Raw genomic sequence first — 13936 nt, forward strand, 5'->3', positions numbered from 1 at the left:
CTCAATGTTTTTAATTGCGGTGGATGCACATTCAAAGTGGCCAGAGGTAATAAAAATGTCCTCAACCACCACGGAAAAAACTATCACAGTTTTACGAACCATATTCGCTAGGAATGGGCTGCCTGAACAGATTTGCTCTGACAATGGACCACAGTTTGTGTCTGAAGAGTTCCGGAGGTTCTTAAAGAACAATGGTGTTAAGCATTACACATCTGCCCCATATCATCCAGCCACTAATGGATTGGCTGAGAGGTTTGTTCAAACATTCAAGAAGGCTATCAAGGCAATGTGTAATGAAGATATACCCCTACAACACAAGGTGGACAACTTCTTGTTTGCCTACCGGAATGCGACACATGCGGTTACCAACCAAACTCCAGCCATGATGTTCTTCAATCGAAGACTACGATGCCGCTTGGATTTGGTTAAGCCAAACATCCGAAGAGATGTGGAGAACAGACAGTTCCAGAATATGAATGAAAGGCCGACCAGGAGTTTTAAGATAGGTCAACCAGTTTTGGCCCGTGACTACCGCACTGAGAAATGGCAGCCAGGAACGATTTGTACACGGCAAGGACCTCTCATGTATACCGTGGACGTTGGAGAGAGCATTGTAAGACGCCATGCTGACCAGATTCTAGAGTCACTGGAAAATGTCAACTCCACACCACGATCTGATACACCTGGCAATGAAATCGACGTACCAATTGCAGCTACCGCAGAATCGGTGATATTGGAAGCAGATGAAGCAAACAACGACATTGATCCCGACTCAACCTTGCCAGAGGAACCTGATACCCCAAAGAGGCGTTATCCAGACAGAATCAGGAAGCCGCCTCAAAGACTGAACTTATAATTGCTTAAACTTAACCAATGTATCTAGCAACCGTAATTGTGATTGTAATTAGTTATCATTTAGTTGTTAAATGAATGTTATGTACTGTTTATCTAAAAGGGGAGGAATTGTTGTGTATGTACCTTTAAGAGAATAACTGGTCTCAGACTGCAGTACCGACAGTGACCACCCCTGTATAAAAGGCGCTAGTAAGCCTCTGTAGTTTCAGTTTCCCGATTGACTCCTTTCAGTAAAGACTTGTTTTGTTCAACTCCTGCTGTCCGTGTCTCAATCATGCACGGACATAATAGAGACCTCGGTATATTCCAGCAAGCACTTGGCTATAATTGGGATAATTGTTAATCCCAGTGTCCATCCACTCTGCAGGGGCAAAACATGAAAAAAATGTAGAATACAGATTTAAAAAAAAAATTTGTTCATGGGATGTGGGTGTCGCTGGCAAGGCCAGCATTTATTGCCCATCCCTAATTACCCTTGAGAAAGTGGTGGTGAGCCATCTTCTTGAACCGCTGCAGTCCATGTGGTGAAGGTACTCCCATGGTGCTGTTAGGGAGGGAGTTCCAGGATTTTGACCCAGTGATGATGAAGGAACAGCGATATACTTCCAAGTCAGGATGATGTGTGACTTGGAGGGGAACTTGGAGGTGGTGGTGTTCCCATGCGCTTGCGGCCCTTGTCCTTCTAGGTGGTAGAGGTCGCGGGTTTGGGAGGTGCTGCCGAAGAAGCCTTGGCGAGTCGCTGCAGTGCATCTTGTAGATGGTACACACTGCAGCCACAGTACGCCGGTGGTGGAGGGAGTGAATGTTTAAGACGGTGGATGGGGTGCCAATCACGTGGGCTGCTTTGTCCTGGATGATTTCGAGCTTCTTGAGTGTTGTTGGAGCTGCACTCATCCAGGCAAGTGGAGAGTATTCCATCACACTCCTTACTTGTGCCTTGTAGATGGTGGAAAGGCTTTGGGGAGTCAGGAGGTGAGACACTCACTGCAGAATACCTAGCCTCTGACCTGCTCTTGTTGCCACTGTATTTATGTGGCTGGTCCAGTTAAGTTTCTGGTCAATGGTGACCCCCCAGGATGTTGATGGTGGGGGATTCGGCAATGGTAATGCATTGAATGTCAAGGGGTGGTGGTTAGATTCTCGCTTGTTGGAGATAGTCATTACCTGGCACTTGTGTGGCATGAATGTTACCTGCCTCTTATCAGCCCAAGCCTGAATGTCATTCAGGTCTTGTTGCATGCGGGCATGGACTGTTTCATTATCTGAGGAGTTGCGAATGGCACTGAACACTGTGCAGTCATCGGCGAACATCCCCATTTCTGGCCTTATGTTGGAGGGAAATTCATTGATGCTGTCGAGGCCCACAGCCTTTGCTGTATCCAGTGCGCTCAGCCGTTTCTTGATATCACGTGGAATGAATCATATTGACTGAAGACTGGCTTCTATGATGGTGGGGACCTCAGGAGGAGGCCGATATGGATCATTCACTCGGCACTTCTGGCTGAAGATGGTTGCAAACGTTTCAGCCTTGTCTTTTGCACTCACGTGCTGGGCTCCACCATCATTGAGGATGGGGATATTCACTGTGAGGATTTTGAGGAATGCAGCCAAAAAATGCACTTACAGAAAATATTTTCAGGCTCTTTCAGGAGAAAATGGCGCATAGTATGAGTAACCACAGATGGATTGTTTTTGACAATATATTTGTGCTCTGCAACTCCTGAGCATGTTCTTTTAGTAGATTTTTTTTTTCAGATATCAAATTCCAGGCTCTGTTCAGGGGGAAGCTCACACAATTGTCATTTATTTCATAGAGGAGTTCCAACATGCCCTTAATGTTCTGCCATGCACCAGGCATCTGCAGAAAAGGTTCAGATTCCTCAGCCTCCCCTGTATTGTCACCTTAACTTTGATAATTTTCCTTTTGGAAAATGTGCTATTTTGAAAATGACAATGTCTTGCTTCAGATGCTGAAAGAATAAATGAATTTTTTCTTCTCTATTTCTATGGTTGACACCACCAGAAGTCTTCAGCTTTGAACTACCTCCCAGTATTCTTCTACCATAACGTTATCTCAATGTCCTTTGATAAAGACACCTCTGGAGATTTCAAGAAGAGAACTAACATAGAAAAAGATGAACTTAAAATACAGTGGAAAGGCACTCAGAACTAAGGTATTTCATATCTCTCAGGCAGATCTCTAGTATCGCAACAGCCTATCTGTAGGCTGTGCAGCGGTGTCATTCATTCAGTCTTGAAAGTAACTTCTTCCACAGGGCATGTGTTCAGAAGCAGGTTCTGCCTTGGGTATGTCTGATAAAATATTGGATGGCTTTTAAGATTGTCTTCTCTGATTAGGAAGATCGAGGCAATACTGACTACCTATTCATGTTCAAAATCTTCAATGGGTTTGCTCAAAATCAGTGCAAATCAAAATATCTAGCTTTCTTTAACGAAGGATGGGACTTTACTCTGATATTTTCAAGGTTTTTTGACCTAGGTATGTTAATTAATGAATGCTGCATCTCCCATACTGTAGAGAAGGAACTCTTGTCGCCAACGGTCTACAGTTGATTTGTGGAGCTCGGAGGAGCACTCCTGCTCCTTCAGGCTTTACACAATGCAAAAACTGTCAATGTTTTGGGGGCCTTTTCAGAGTGGCCTCCAGTGGTCCCTTTAAGGACCATTGGTTCAGGTTGCTCAAGACCCAAAAATACCAGTCAGAGCTTGGAAGGGCAAACAAATGTACTAATCCGAGTTGGAAATGAGTGCAGGAGCCTCATTTCAATAATGAAATGAGACTTGCGCTAAAATCAGGCAGCCACTAGAACCCCTAAAAGATAGCCTCAACCAATTTGGCAGTGGCATAAATGCCCATGCAGATCGGGCAAACTGGTTATCATTGCGCCCATTTTAGTCCCATGAAACAGGTGCAAAGATGTTACATTTCGATTGCTGCTTGTTCCTTAGGTTGTCTTGCTGAAAATGGTCACCACAGAAAATAAAGAAGGTTCACACCCAAAAGGTTAACCTTTTCTTCCTCTTTCAGAGGCTGATTGATCGGCAGTGTAATTCTCGAATTTTCTGTATTTATTTAAGGTATTCAGTATTCGCATTTTATCTATTTTTCTCATTTTCTCTCCTCCTCACTTGAAGTCACCTACTCTTGCTAAGCTAAAGCTGCATGGATGCCTGGTCATGCTCACTACTTTACTCACACAGTTATTTGTCATGTTTGAGTCTAGACAATGAGCATCATCAAATTATTGAACCATGGAAGGGAACATCACAGCCAAGCCCAATCCTGCCTTCAATTTCCACACTTTCTAGCAGGACTTACTAGATAGCAATTATAGTAGGAACTTTATCTGATTTTTCCCTCCTCTGGCTCAGAGGCACTGGTGTCAATGGTGATTGTACTGCCATTGTGGCTGAAATCAGCTAACTCAGTGAACCCCAGGAATCAAACCTAGGTGTCAGCCTTGGCTCATTGTCAGCACTTTTGCCTCTAAGTTAGAAGGTCATAGGCTCAAGCCACACTCCAGCAATATGAGCACAAAACCTAGGCTGACACTTCAGTGCAGTGCTGAGGGAATGCTATACTGTCTGACGTGCCATCTATCGGATGAGACGTTAAGCCAAGGCCTTGTCTGCTTTCTCAGGTGACTGTATAAGATCCCATGGCACTATTTGGAGAAGCGCAGGGGAGTTCGACCGGTGTCCTAGCCAACATTTATCTCTCAACCAACATCACTAAAACAGATTATTTGGTCATATATCTCATTTTTGTTTGTGGGAATTGGCTGCTCTGTTTCCCTACAATACAACAGGTACTATACTTCAAAAAGTAATTAATTGGCTGTGTAGTACTTTGGAATGTCCTGAGGTCATGAAAGATGCTATATAAATGCAATTTATTTTCTTTAGTACATTCTGAGCGAGAAATGTAACATCATTGTACCCGTGTTTTGGGCATTAAATCAACATTTGAGGAACGAATTTCAGATCGTGATTTCCCACGCTTGGCCTCCCCGGAAGTGCGCTGGCTACCAAATTGGTAGCCGGTGACATTTATGTTTTCAGGATATTTGTTGGTGTAGGGGTTACGGGGATCGGGTGGGATATGTGTCGGTGCAGGCGCGATGGGCCGAAATGGCCTCTATCTGCACTGTGAGGTTTCTGTGATTCTGTGATTCTGTGACGCCTGGCTGAAACAGGCGATAGGCGCCCTGCATATACAAATCGGGGTCCTAATGCCGGTTGTAGAACCTCGATTGAAATTGGTCAGCAAGTGGGCGTGTCCATGCTCCCCACAGTTGTTCTGGGTCTTGAGCGGCCTAGCCAGTGATCCTTAAAGGATAGAAAAGGATAGACACCCCTGATGCTTCTCCTGCTTCTGCCATTTTTATCCCCTTCTTGTGCTCTCACTCTGTCTCTTTCTCAAACAATTTTCTGAGTTTCTGGGGCTGTAAGTTGCAGCAGCATTTCCTTCCATCCCAGCAGCAGAGCACCAGTCAAGAGCAGGATTGCCATTTCAAACTCATCTTCCATCTTAAAATTTGATAACCTAGGTTTTGCCGATAAAGCATATGCTGTAGGAGTCGCTGGAAATCAACAGACTGCGGGACTTTCGTAGCAGCAAAGAAAAACGCGTGTTAGCTTTATTAACTCTCCGCATGGACTGAGGGACTCGGCCTCGTCGCAGGGCTATGACGTCATCACACAATCGACGACTCTTAAAGGGACCCTACCCCGATAACCCAACCAAGTTCCGTACATAACGTGGAGCGATAACAACATTGGCTAAACATAGTGAATTGTGTTACTGTCCCTATGTGGTCTCCACCACATACATCCCCCCAGAATTCACTAGAACTGGCAATGTCAGTCGTTGAGGGGCCTGGATCACATGGCCAAAACGGCTCCTTAAGTCTGGGGCGGGGACCGGGGGGGTCGCCGGAGGGTCCCCGGGCGCTCGGTGGTGGACTGAGGGTGCAGAAGCCGGAGGTCGGCCCCGCCGCGGGGGCTGAGCCAACCCAACGGGTCGGTCCAGATCCAGGTGGGCCGGCTTAAGACAGTCCACGGAAATGTAGTCCGGCTTACCGCCGACATCCACCACGAAGGCCTTGTCCCCGGCTTCCAGGACGCGGAATGGTCTGTCGTAGGGTGGGTGAAGAGGTCCCCGGTGGGCGTCGTGGCGGACGAAAATGTACTCTGCTGCACGAAGGTCGGGCGGAACGTGGGACTGAGGGAGACCGTGCTGTGACGTAGGCACCAGCGCGAAAACCCTGGCGTTGTCCAGGAGGGCGGACCGCTGACGGGCTGCGGACCAAGGGTCCGTGGCGTTGGGGACAAAATCCCCAGGAACCCGCAGTGGCTGCCCGTAGACGAGCTCGGCGGACGAGGACTGGAGGTCCTCCTTGGGGGCGGTCCTGAGTCGCAGCATGACCCATGGGAGTCTGTCGATCCAACTGTCGTCCCGGAGGCTGGCCCGGAGTGCGGCCTTCATGGAGCGATGAAACCGTTCGCACAGCCCGTTAGCCTGAGGGTGATATGCGATAGTGCGGTGGAGTCTCAACCTGAGGCCTTAGGCGACAGCGTTCCAGAGCTCCGACGTGAACTGGGGCCCCCGGTCGGAGCAGACGTCAGATGGGGCGCCGAACTGGGCGACACAAGTGTTGATGAATGCCCGAGCCACATCGGCGGACGTTGTTGATGACAGCGGGACGGCTTCTGGCCATCGGGTGGTTCTGTCGACCATCGTGAGGTGGTGGGTGAACCCGCAGGAGGGCGGCAGGGGCCCCACCAGGTCCACGTTAACATGGTCAAACCACCTCTTGGGCACCGCAAAAGGCGCCAATGGGGCCTTAGTATGGCGATGCACTTTCGAGCGCTGGCATACCACGCAGGTATTGGCCTAGTCGCGAACGTCCTTCTTGAGCCCGTGCCAGACGAACTTAGCCGCCACCAACTTCTGTGACGGCTTCCTGCCTGGGTGGGAAAGGCTATGGACGGCGTCGAAAACCTGCCGTCTCCACCCGTCAGGCACAACGGGCGTGGCTGCACAGGAGCATGATGCCATCATCGTCAAATGCGACATCCGCTAACTGAAGGCCCGTGACAGCCGTCCTGTAGGCCTGGACGTCCGGGTCGGAGGCCTGGTTGGCCGCCATGCGGGTGTAGTCGATGCCGAGGTGTACGGCACTGGTGACGGCCCAGGAGAGACAGTCGGTGACTGGGTTGTCTTTCCCAGCCACATGCTGGATGTCCGTCGTGAACTCGGAGATGAAGGAAAGCTGTCGCTGCTGATGGGCCGACCACGGCTCGGAAACTTTGGCCATGGTGAAGGTCAACGGCTTGTAGTCCACGAACGCCGTGAACGGGCGGGTCTCCAGCAGGAAATGGAAGTGTCGGACGGCGAGGTAGAGGCCGAGAAGCTCGCGATCGAAGGTGCTGTACTTCCGCTCGTTGGGGCGGAGCTGCCGGCTGAAGAAGGCGAGCGGCTGCCAGGTGCCGTTAAGCTACTGTTCGTGGACGGCGCCGACAGCATAGTCCGAAGCGTCAGTGGTGAGAGCGATCGGCGCATCGGGCAACGGATGCGCCAGCATGGTCGCGTTAGCCAGGGCCCTTTTCGTGTCTGTGAAAGAATTGGCCATCTCCTCGGACCAGTCGACGGCAAGCTTGGCGGGCTTGCCTTTGAGGGCCTCGTAAAGGGGCCGCATAAGCTGGGCTGCCCGGAGAACGAAGCGATGATAAAAGTTCACCATGCCCAAAAACTCCTGCAGGGCCTTCACGGTGCGGGGTCGTGGAAAATCCTTCACGGCCTCCACTTTCGACGGCAGTGGCACCGCCCCGTCCTTCGTGATGCGGTGCCCGAGAAAGTCGATCGAGGACAGCCCGAACTGACACTTGGCCGGAATGACGATTAGGCCGTGCTGGCTGAGGCGTTCGAAGAGAGTCCGGAGGTGGGACACATGCTCCGTCCTGGAGGCGCTGGCGATGAGAATGTCGTTTAGGTAGACGAACAGGAATGGCAGGTCCCATAACACGGTGTCCATTAGGCGTTGAAAAGACTGAGCAGCGTTTTTGAGACCGAATGGCATGCGGATGAATTTGAACAGCCCGAACGGGGTGATCACCACGGTTTTCGGGACATCCTGCGGCCGGACGGGGACCTGGTGGTAACCCCGAACGAGGTCCACTTTAGAGAAAACAACTTTCCCGGCCAGGCGGGCGGAAAAGTCCTGGATGTGTGGAATCGGGTAGCGGTCGGGGGTCGTAACGTCGTTGAGGCGCCGGTAATCGCCGCACGGGCGCCAACCGCCGCCTGGTTTCGGTGCGATGTGGAGGGGCGAGGCCCATGGACTGTTCAACCGGTGAATGATGTCGAGGTGCTCCATCGTGTCGAACTTGGCTTTAGCGATGGCGAGTTTCCCTGGGTCGAGGCGCCGAGCGCAGGCGTAGACAGGCGGACTGGTGGTCGGGATGTGGTGTTCTACCCCGTGCTTGGTGGCAGCGGATGAGTAAGTGGGCTTCATGAGGTCCGGGAACCCGGCGAGGAGGCAGGAAAACTCGTCGGAGGCCGAGAGTGCGCTGGGCAACTTCGTCGTGCCGGAACCACTGAGCGAACACGGGAATGAACTGAAAGTCTCAACGTGGATGAGACGTCGGTTCTTGACGCCAACCAAAAGGCCATTGGCGCATGGGAAGTCAGCGCCGAGAAGGGGAGTGGACACTTTCGCTGTAACAAAGTCCCAAACGAAATGCTGCCCGCCAAAACACAGCGCCACGCTCCGTTTCCCGAAGGTATGGATGGAACTGCCGTTGGTGGCTTTGAGGGCGGGGCCGTGGTTCCCCCCCCTGTATGTCTATGGTTGACGTGGACAGGACGCTCACCTGGGCACCCGTGTCGCAGAGGAAACGATGTCCAGAGTCAGTGTCCGTAATGAATAACAGACTACCTGAACGGCCGACAGCCATGGTAGCTAATGAGTGGGCCTTTGCTTTTCCCGACGCAGTAAAGCTGCACGGGGGCCGGCACTTCTTAGCTTTGGGGCCGAACTGCGCGTGGTAGAAGCACATGCTTGGGGGCTGCTGCCGTTGGGCTGTGGTGGTGGGGGCAGGGCCCCGCATGGCCGTGCAGTACTGTTGCCCGGTGGAGAAAAATTTGTCGGCCTCCTTGGCCAGGTCGCAGAAATCACTAATATGAGAGTTGGCTAAAGCCGACTGTACCTGCCCTGGCAGCTGTTGTAGGAACGGTTCTCTGAAGAGGAAGCACGGCTTGTGCTTACCCAGGAGGGTTAACATGTGGTCCATCAGTTCTGAGGGCTTGGAGTCGCCAAGCCCGGGTAGAGAGAGAAGCTGGCGTGCACGCTCGGGTTCAGTTAGTCCAAAAGTCTCTAGGAGGTGCGTTCTCAGCGTCGCAAATTTGTGGTGCTCCAGGGGGTCCTCGAGCAGGCTCACGACTCTGGCCGCGGTGGAACTGCCGAGAGCAGAGACGACGTAATAATACTTTGTGTCGTCCGTGGTGATGTCCCAGAGTGCAAACTGAGCCTGGGCCTGGGCGAACCAAGCGGCAGCCTGTCGTTCCCAAAACTCCGGTAATTTGAGAGAAACGGCGTTCGTCGCCATCTCGGATAAAGTCTTTGGAAACGTCCAAAAGAGAAACGGGGTCACCAATGCAGGAGTCGCTGGAAATCAACAGACTGCGAGACTTTCGTAGCAGCAAAGAAAAACGCGTGTTAGCTTTATTAACTCTCCGCATGGACTGAGGGACTCGGCCTCGTCGCAGGGCTATGATGTCATCACACAATCGACGACTCTTAAAGGGACCCTGCCCCGATAACCCAACCAAGTTCCGTACATAACGTGGAGTGATAAGAACATTGGCTAAACATAGTGAATTGTGTTACTGTCCCTATGTGGTCTCCGCCACAATGCTCAAATTAAGAGTGCAGTGGATGTCCCTAACATTATAGATTTATTTCAAACCCTGAATTGAACCAGTTAGTTAAAACGTGATGCTTCTGCAAATGCTCTTTCAGAAGGAGAAGAATGTTGCACTTTTCTAATGCAACACATAGGTGGTAGAAGATCTTTGAGCTTTTTCGCAACTAGTACAGACACCCCGATCTAAAAGGTTAAGGAAAAGCAATAACAAACAAATCAACAAGAGATGGAAATACAAAAACTGATGAACAACGAGAGAGCCATGTGTAAAGGAAAGTTATACATTTAAATCCAAGATGCAATTTGCATGTTTATCAAAGGATAAATCTTCTGAGGTAAAGCTCAAGAAATTTGAAGTGAAAATTGACTGAAAATGAATGACAGCACTGCAGCTTACAGCTGTGGCCATTGCCTCCAGGCTTCAAGTACAAAAAGATGCAACTATAGTCAGGGTCACGTGACACAAATTCAAGCAAGTTAATGAGGTTGCTTACCTTGGCAGACTGATTGGGAAGAAAGATGACTGCACAACAGACATAAAGTTGTGAATAAACTTCATAATGAGACAGCTTGCAAGCTTCCAAATAATCTGCGATTTCAGATTGATCGTAAGTTCAGAACACATTTATACAATTCATTATTAAATCCTGTCATTTTTATACAGTAAACTCAGAACTTGTAGACCACTGCAGTGATATGGAAAAATCAGAATAATACCACCAAACAGACTGCCAGCAGCTGTATTGGCAACCAAAGTATTGGCACAGACAGTTGTGGAAGGCAATGGATAAGATGGAAAACAAATACCACAGATTGGCCATCCCACTAGCTGCTTCTTGTAATTGAGTTTTTTGGCAGAAGATTGTCTACAGGTCATTGGCTGTCAACTTACGGTGGAAGCTGGAATAGAGATTGATTATAATGTAAAGTATGATATCATAGAATCGTAGAATCATAGAAATTTATGGCACAGAAGGAGGCCATTCGACCCATCGTGTCTGTGCCAGCTGAAAAAGAGGTATCCAGCCTAATCTCACTTTCCAGCTCTTGGTCCATAGCCCTGTAGGTTATGGCACTTCAAGTACATATCCAAGTACTTTTTAAATGTGATGAGGGTTTCTACCTCTATCACCCTTTCAGGCAGTGAGTTCCAGACCCCCACCACCCTCTGGGTGAAAAAAATTCTCTTCAACTCCTCCCTAATCCTTCTACCAATTACTTTAAATCTATGCCCCCTGGTTATTGACCTCTCTGCTAGGGGAAATAGGTCCTTCCTATCCACTCTATCTCAGCCCCTCATAATTTTATACACCTCAATTAAGTCTCCCCTCAGCCTCCTCTGCTCCCAAGAAAACAAGCCCAGCCTATCCAATCTTTCCTCACAGCAAAAATTCTCCAGTCCTGACAACATCCTCGTAAATCTCCTCTGTACCCACTCTAGTGTAATCACATCTTTCCTGTAATGTGGTGACCAGAACTGTAGGCAGTACTCTAGCTGTGGCCAAGCTAGTGTTTTATACAGTTCAGGCATAACCTCCCTGCTCTTATATTCTATGCCTTGGCTGATAAAGGAAAATATCCTGTATGCCTTCTTAACCACCTTATCTACCTATCCTGCTACCTTCAGGGATCTGTGGACATGCACTCCTTAGTTCCTCTGTTCCTCTACACTTCTCAATGTCCTACCATTTATTGTGTGTTCCCTTGCCTTGCTAGCCCTCCCCTAATGCATTACCTCACACTTCTATGGATTGAATTCCATTTGCCACTTTTCTGCCCACCTGATCAGTCCATTGGTATCTTCCTGCAGTCTACAGCTTTCTTCATCACTATCAACCAATTTTTGTATCATCTTCAAACTTCTTAATCATGCCCCCTACATGGAACTCTAAATTATTGATGTATACCACAAAAAGCAAGGGACCTAGTACTGAGCCCTGTAGAACCCCACTGGGGGAAACAGCTTTCTAGTCACAAAAACATCTGTCGACCACTACCCTTTGCTTGCTGCCGCTGAACCAATTTTGGATCCAACTTGCCACTTTTCCTTGGATCCCAAGGGCTTTTACTTTTCTGACCAGTCTGCCATGTGGGACCTTGTCAAAAGCCTTGCTAAAATCCATGTAGGCTACATCAAACGCACGACCCTCATCAACCCTCCTTGTTACCTCCTCAAAAAATTCAATCTAGTTAGTCAGACACGACCTTCCCATAATAAATCCATGCTGACTGTCCTTGATTAGTCTGCGCCTTTCTAAATGACAATTAATACTGTTCCTCAGAACTTTTTCCAACAATTTGCCCACCACCGAGGTTAGGCTGACAGGCCTGTAATTACTCGGCCTATCCCTTTCCCCCTTTTTAAACTACGGCACAACATTAGCAGTCCTCCAGCACCACACCTGTAGACAGAGAGGATTGAAATATGATGATCAGAGCCTCCACAATTTTCTCCCTTCTTATCCCTCTATGGCCTCGCCCCTCCCTATCTCTGTATCTCCTTCAGCCCCACAACCCCCCGAGATATCTGCGCTCATCTAATCTGCCCTCTTGAGCATCCCTGATTATAATCACTCAATCATTGGTGGCCGTGCCTTCTGTTGCCTAGGCCCTAAGCTCTGGAATTCTCTGCCTAAACTTCTCTGCCTCACTACCTCTCTTTCCTCCTTTAAGACACTCCTTAAAGACTACCTCGTTGACCAAGCTTTTGGTCACCTGCCCTAATTTCTCCTTATGCGACTCGGTGTCAAATTTTTTGTCTTTTAAGACTCCTGTGCAGCACCTTGGGATGTTTTACTACATTAAAGGTGCTATATAAATACAAGTTGTTGTTGTTGTTGTTTAACAGCCTGGGATACATTTCATCCAGGCCAGGCGTTTTATCTACTTTCAAGAATGCAAAACCCCTTAATACTTCCTCTCTCGCTATGTTTATCTCATCTAATGTTTCACTCTCTTCCTCCTTAACTACCTTGTCTGCATCGTCCCCCTCTTTTATGAAGACAGACGCAAAGGGCTGGATTTTCAATGGGCCGTGGAGGCATGATTGGAGGCATGTGCGGGGTTAAAATCGCGAAAACTGGCAGACGGGACCCCCCCCAACCTGGTTCCCGACTCCGAGCAACTTTAACTCAGTCGTGTCTAATGGTCCCAACTCCGTCCCGCCTCCAACAGGTGGGATAGGTCATTAAGGCCCTTAACAACCACTAAATAGCCTCTATAATCCTATTTTGAAAGGCCCTTGCGAATTTAACCATTTTCCCACGTGAAACACGCCTGGTAGGAAACACGATGGTGAAACCTGGCGGAGCACTATTAGATTGCTGACTATTAGCTGCAGGTCAACCATTAAAGAGGAGATTAGATCAGCCATCATTTGCAGGTGGCAGGACTTTGTTGTCTCAGGTCTGGGGGAACTTTTAGAAGGCATAACCACAGCTGTGGAAGTTTGGAGCCTGACACCCATCTCCAGTGTGACCTCCTGGGAAACCCCTCTCACCACCCTCACTGAGCGCTTCCTCAACTGAGGCATATACCAGAAGCATGGGAGCCATTTATTTCCTTCCCTTCTGGGCATTAGAACCAGGAACAACAGCAGCACCAACAGCAGCAGCAGCAACAGGAGCGCCAGGCTGCTGCTCACTCACCTGAAGCTGCACAGGCTAGAAGGGACCAGCGCTTGGAAGGCCGTCGGTGCAGGAGATACTCCCCAAACAGGGTCTACAGACACAGGGTCAGTTACCTCAACATGTCTGAGCAGCAGTGCCAAAGGCGGCTCCGACTTTCGCGAGAGGTAGTGACTGACATCTGCGCAATGCTGCAACAATACCTGCAGCCCAGAGGACCAGGTAGACAAGCCTTACCAGTGGCCGTCAAAGTCACTACTGCACTCAACTTTTTTGCCTCAGGCTCATTGCAGGGATCAGCAGCAGACATCCGTGGCATCTCCCAGGCGGCCGCACACACTTGCATCACGCAGGTAACCGATGCCCTCTTTGCCATCGCGCACAATCACATCCATTTCACCAAGGATCGAGCAAGTGTCACGGTGCGAGTGGTTGGATTAGCTAATCTGGCAGGCTTTCCAAGGGTGCAGGGTGTCGTTGACTGCACACATGTGGCCCCTAAGGCA

The sequence above is a fragment of the Somniosus microcephalus genome, chromosome 1 (assembly GCF_052327205.1).
Source record: "Somniosus microcephalus isolate GS21.2 chromosome 1, FLI_Smic_1.0, whole genome shotgun sequence".
In the NCBI taxonomy this organism is placed as follows: domain Eukaryota; kingdom Metazoa; phylum Chordata; class Chondrichthyes; order Squaliformes; family Somniosidae; genus Somniosus; species Somniosus microcephalus.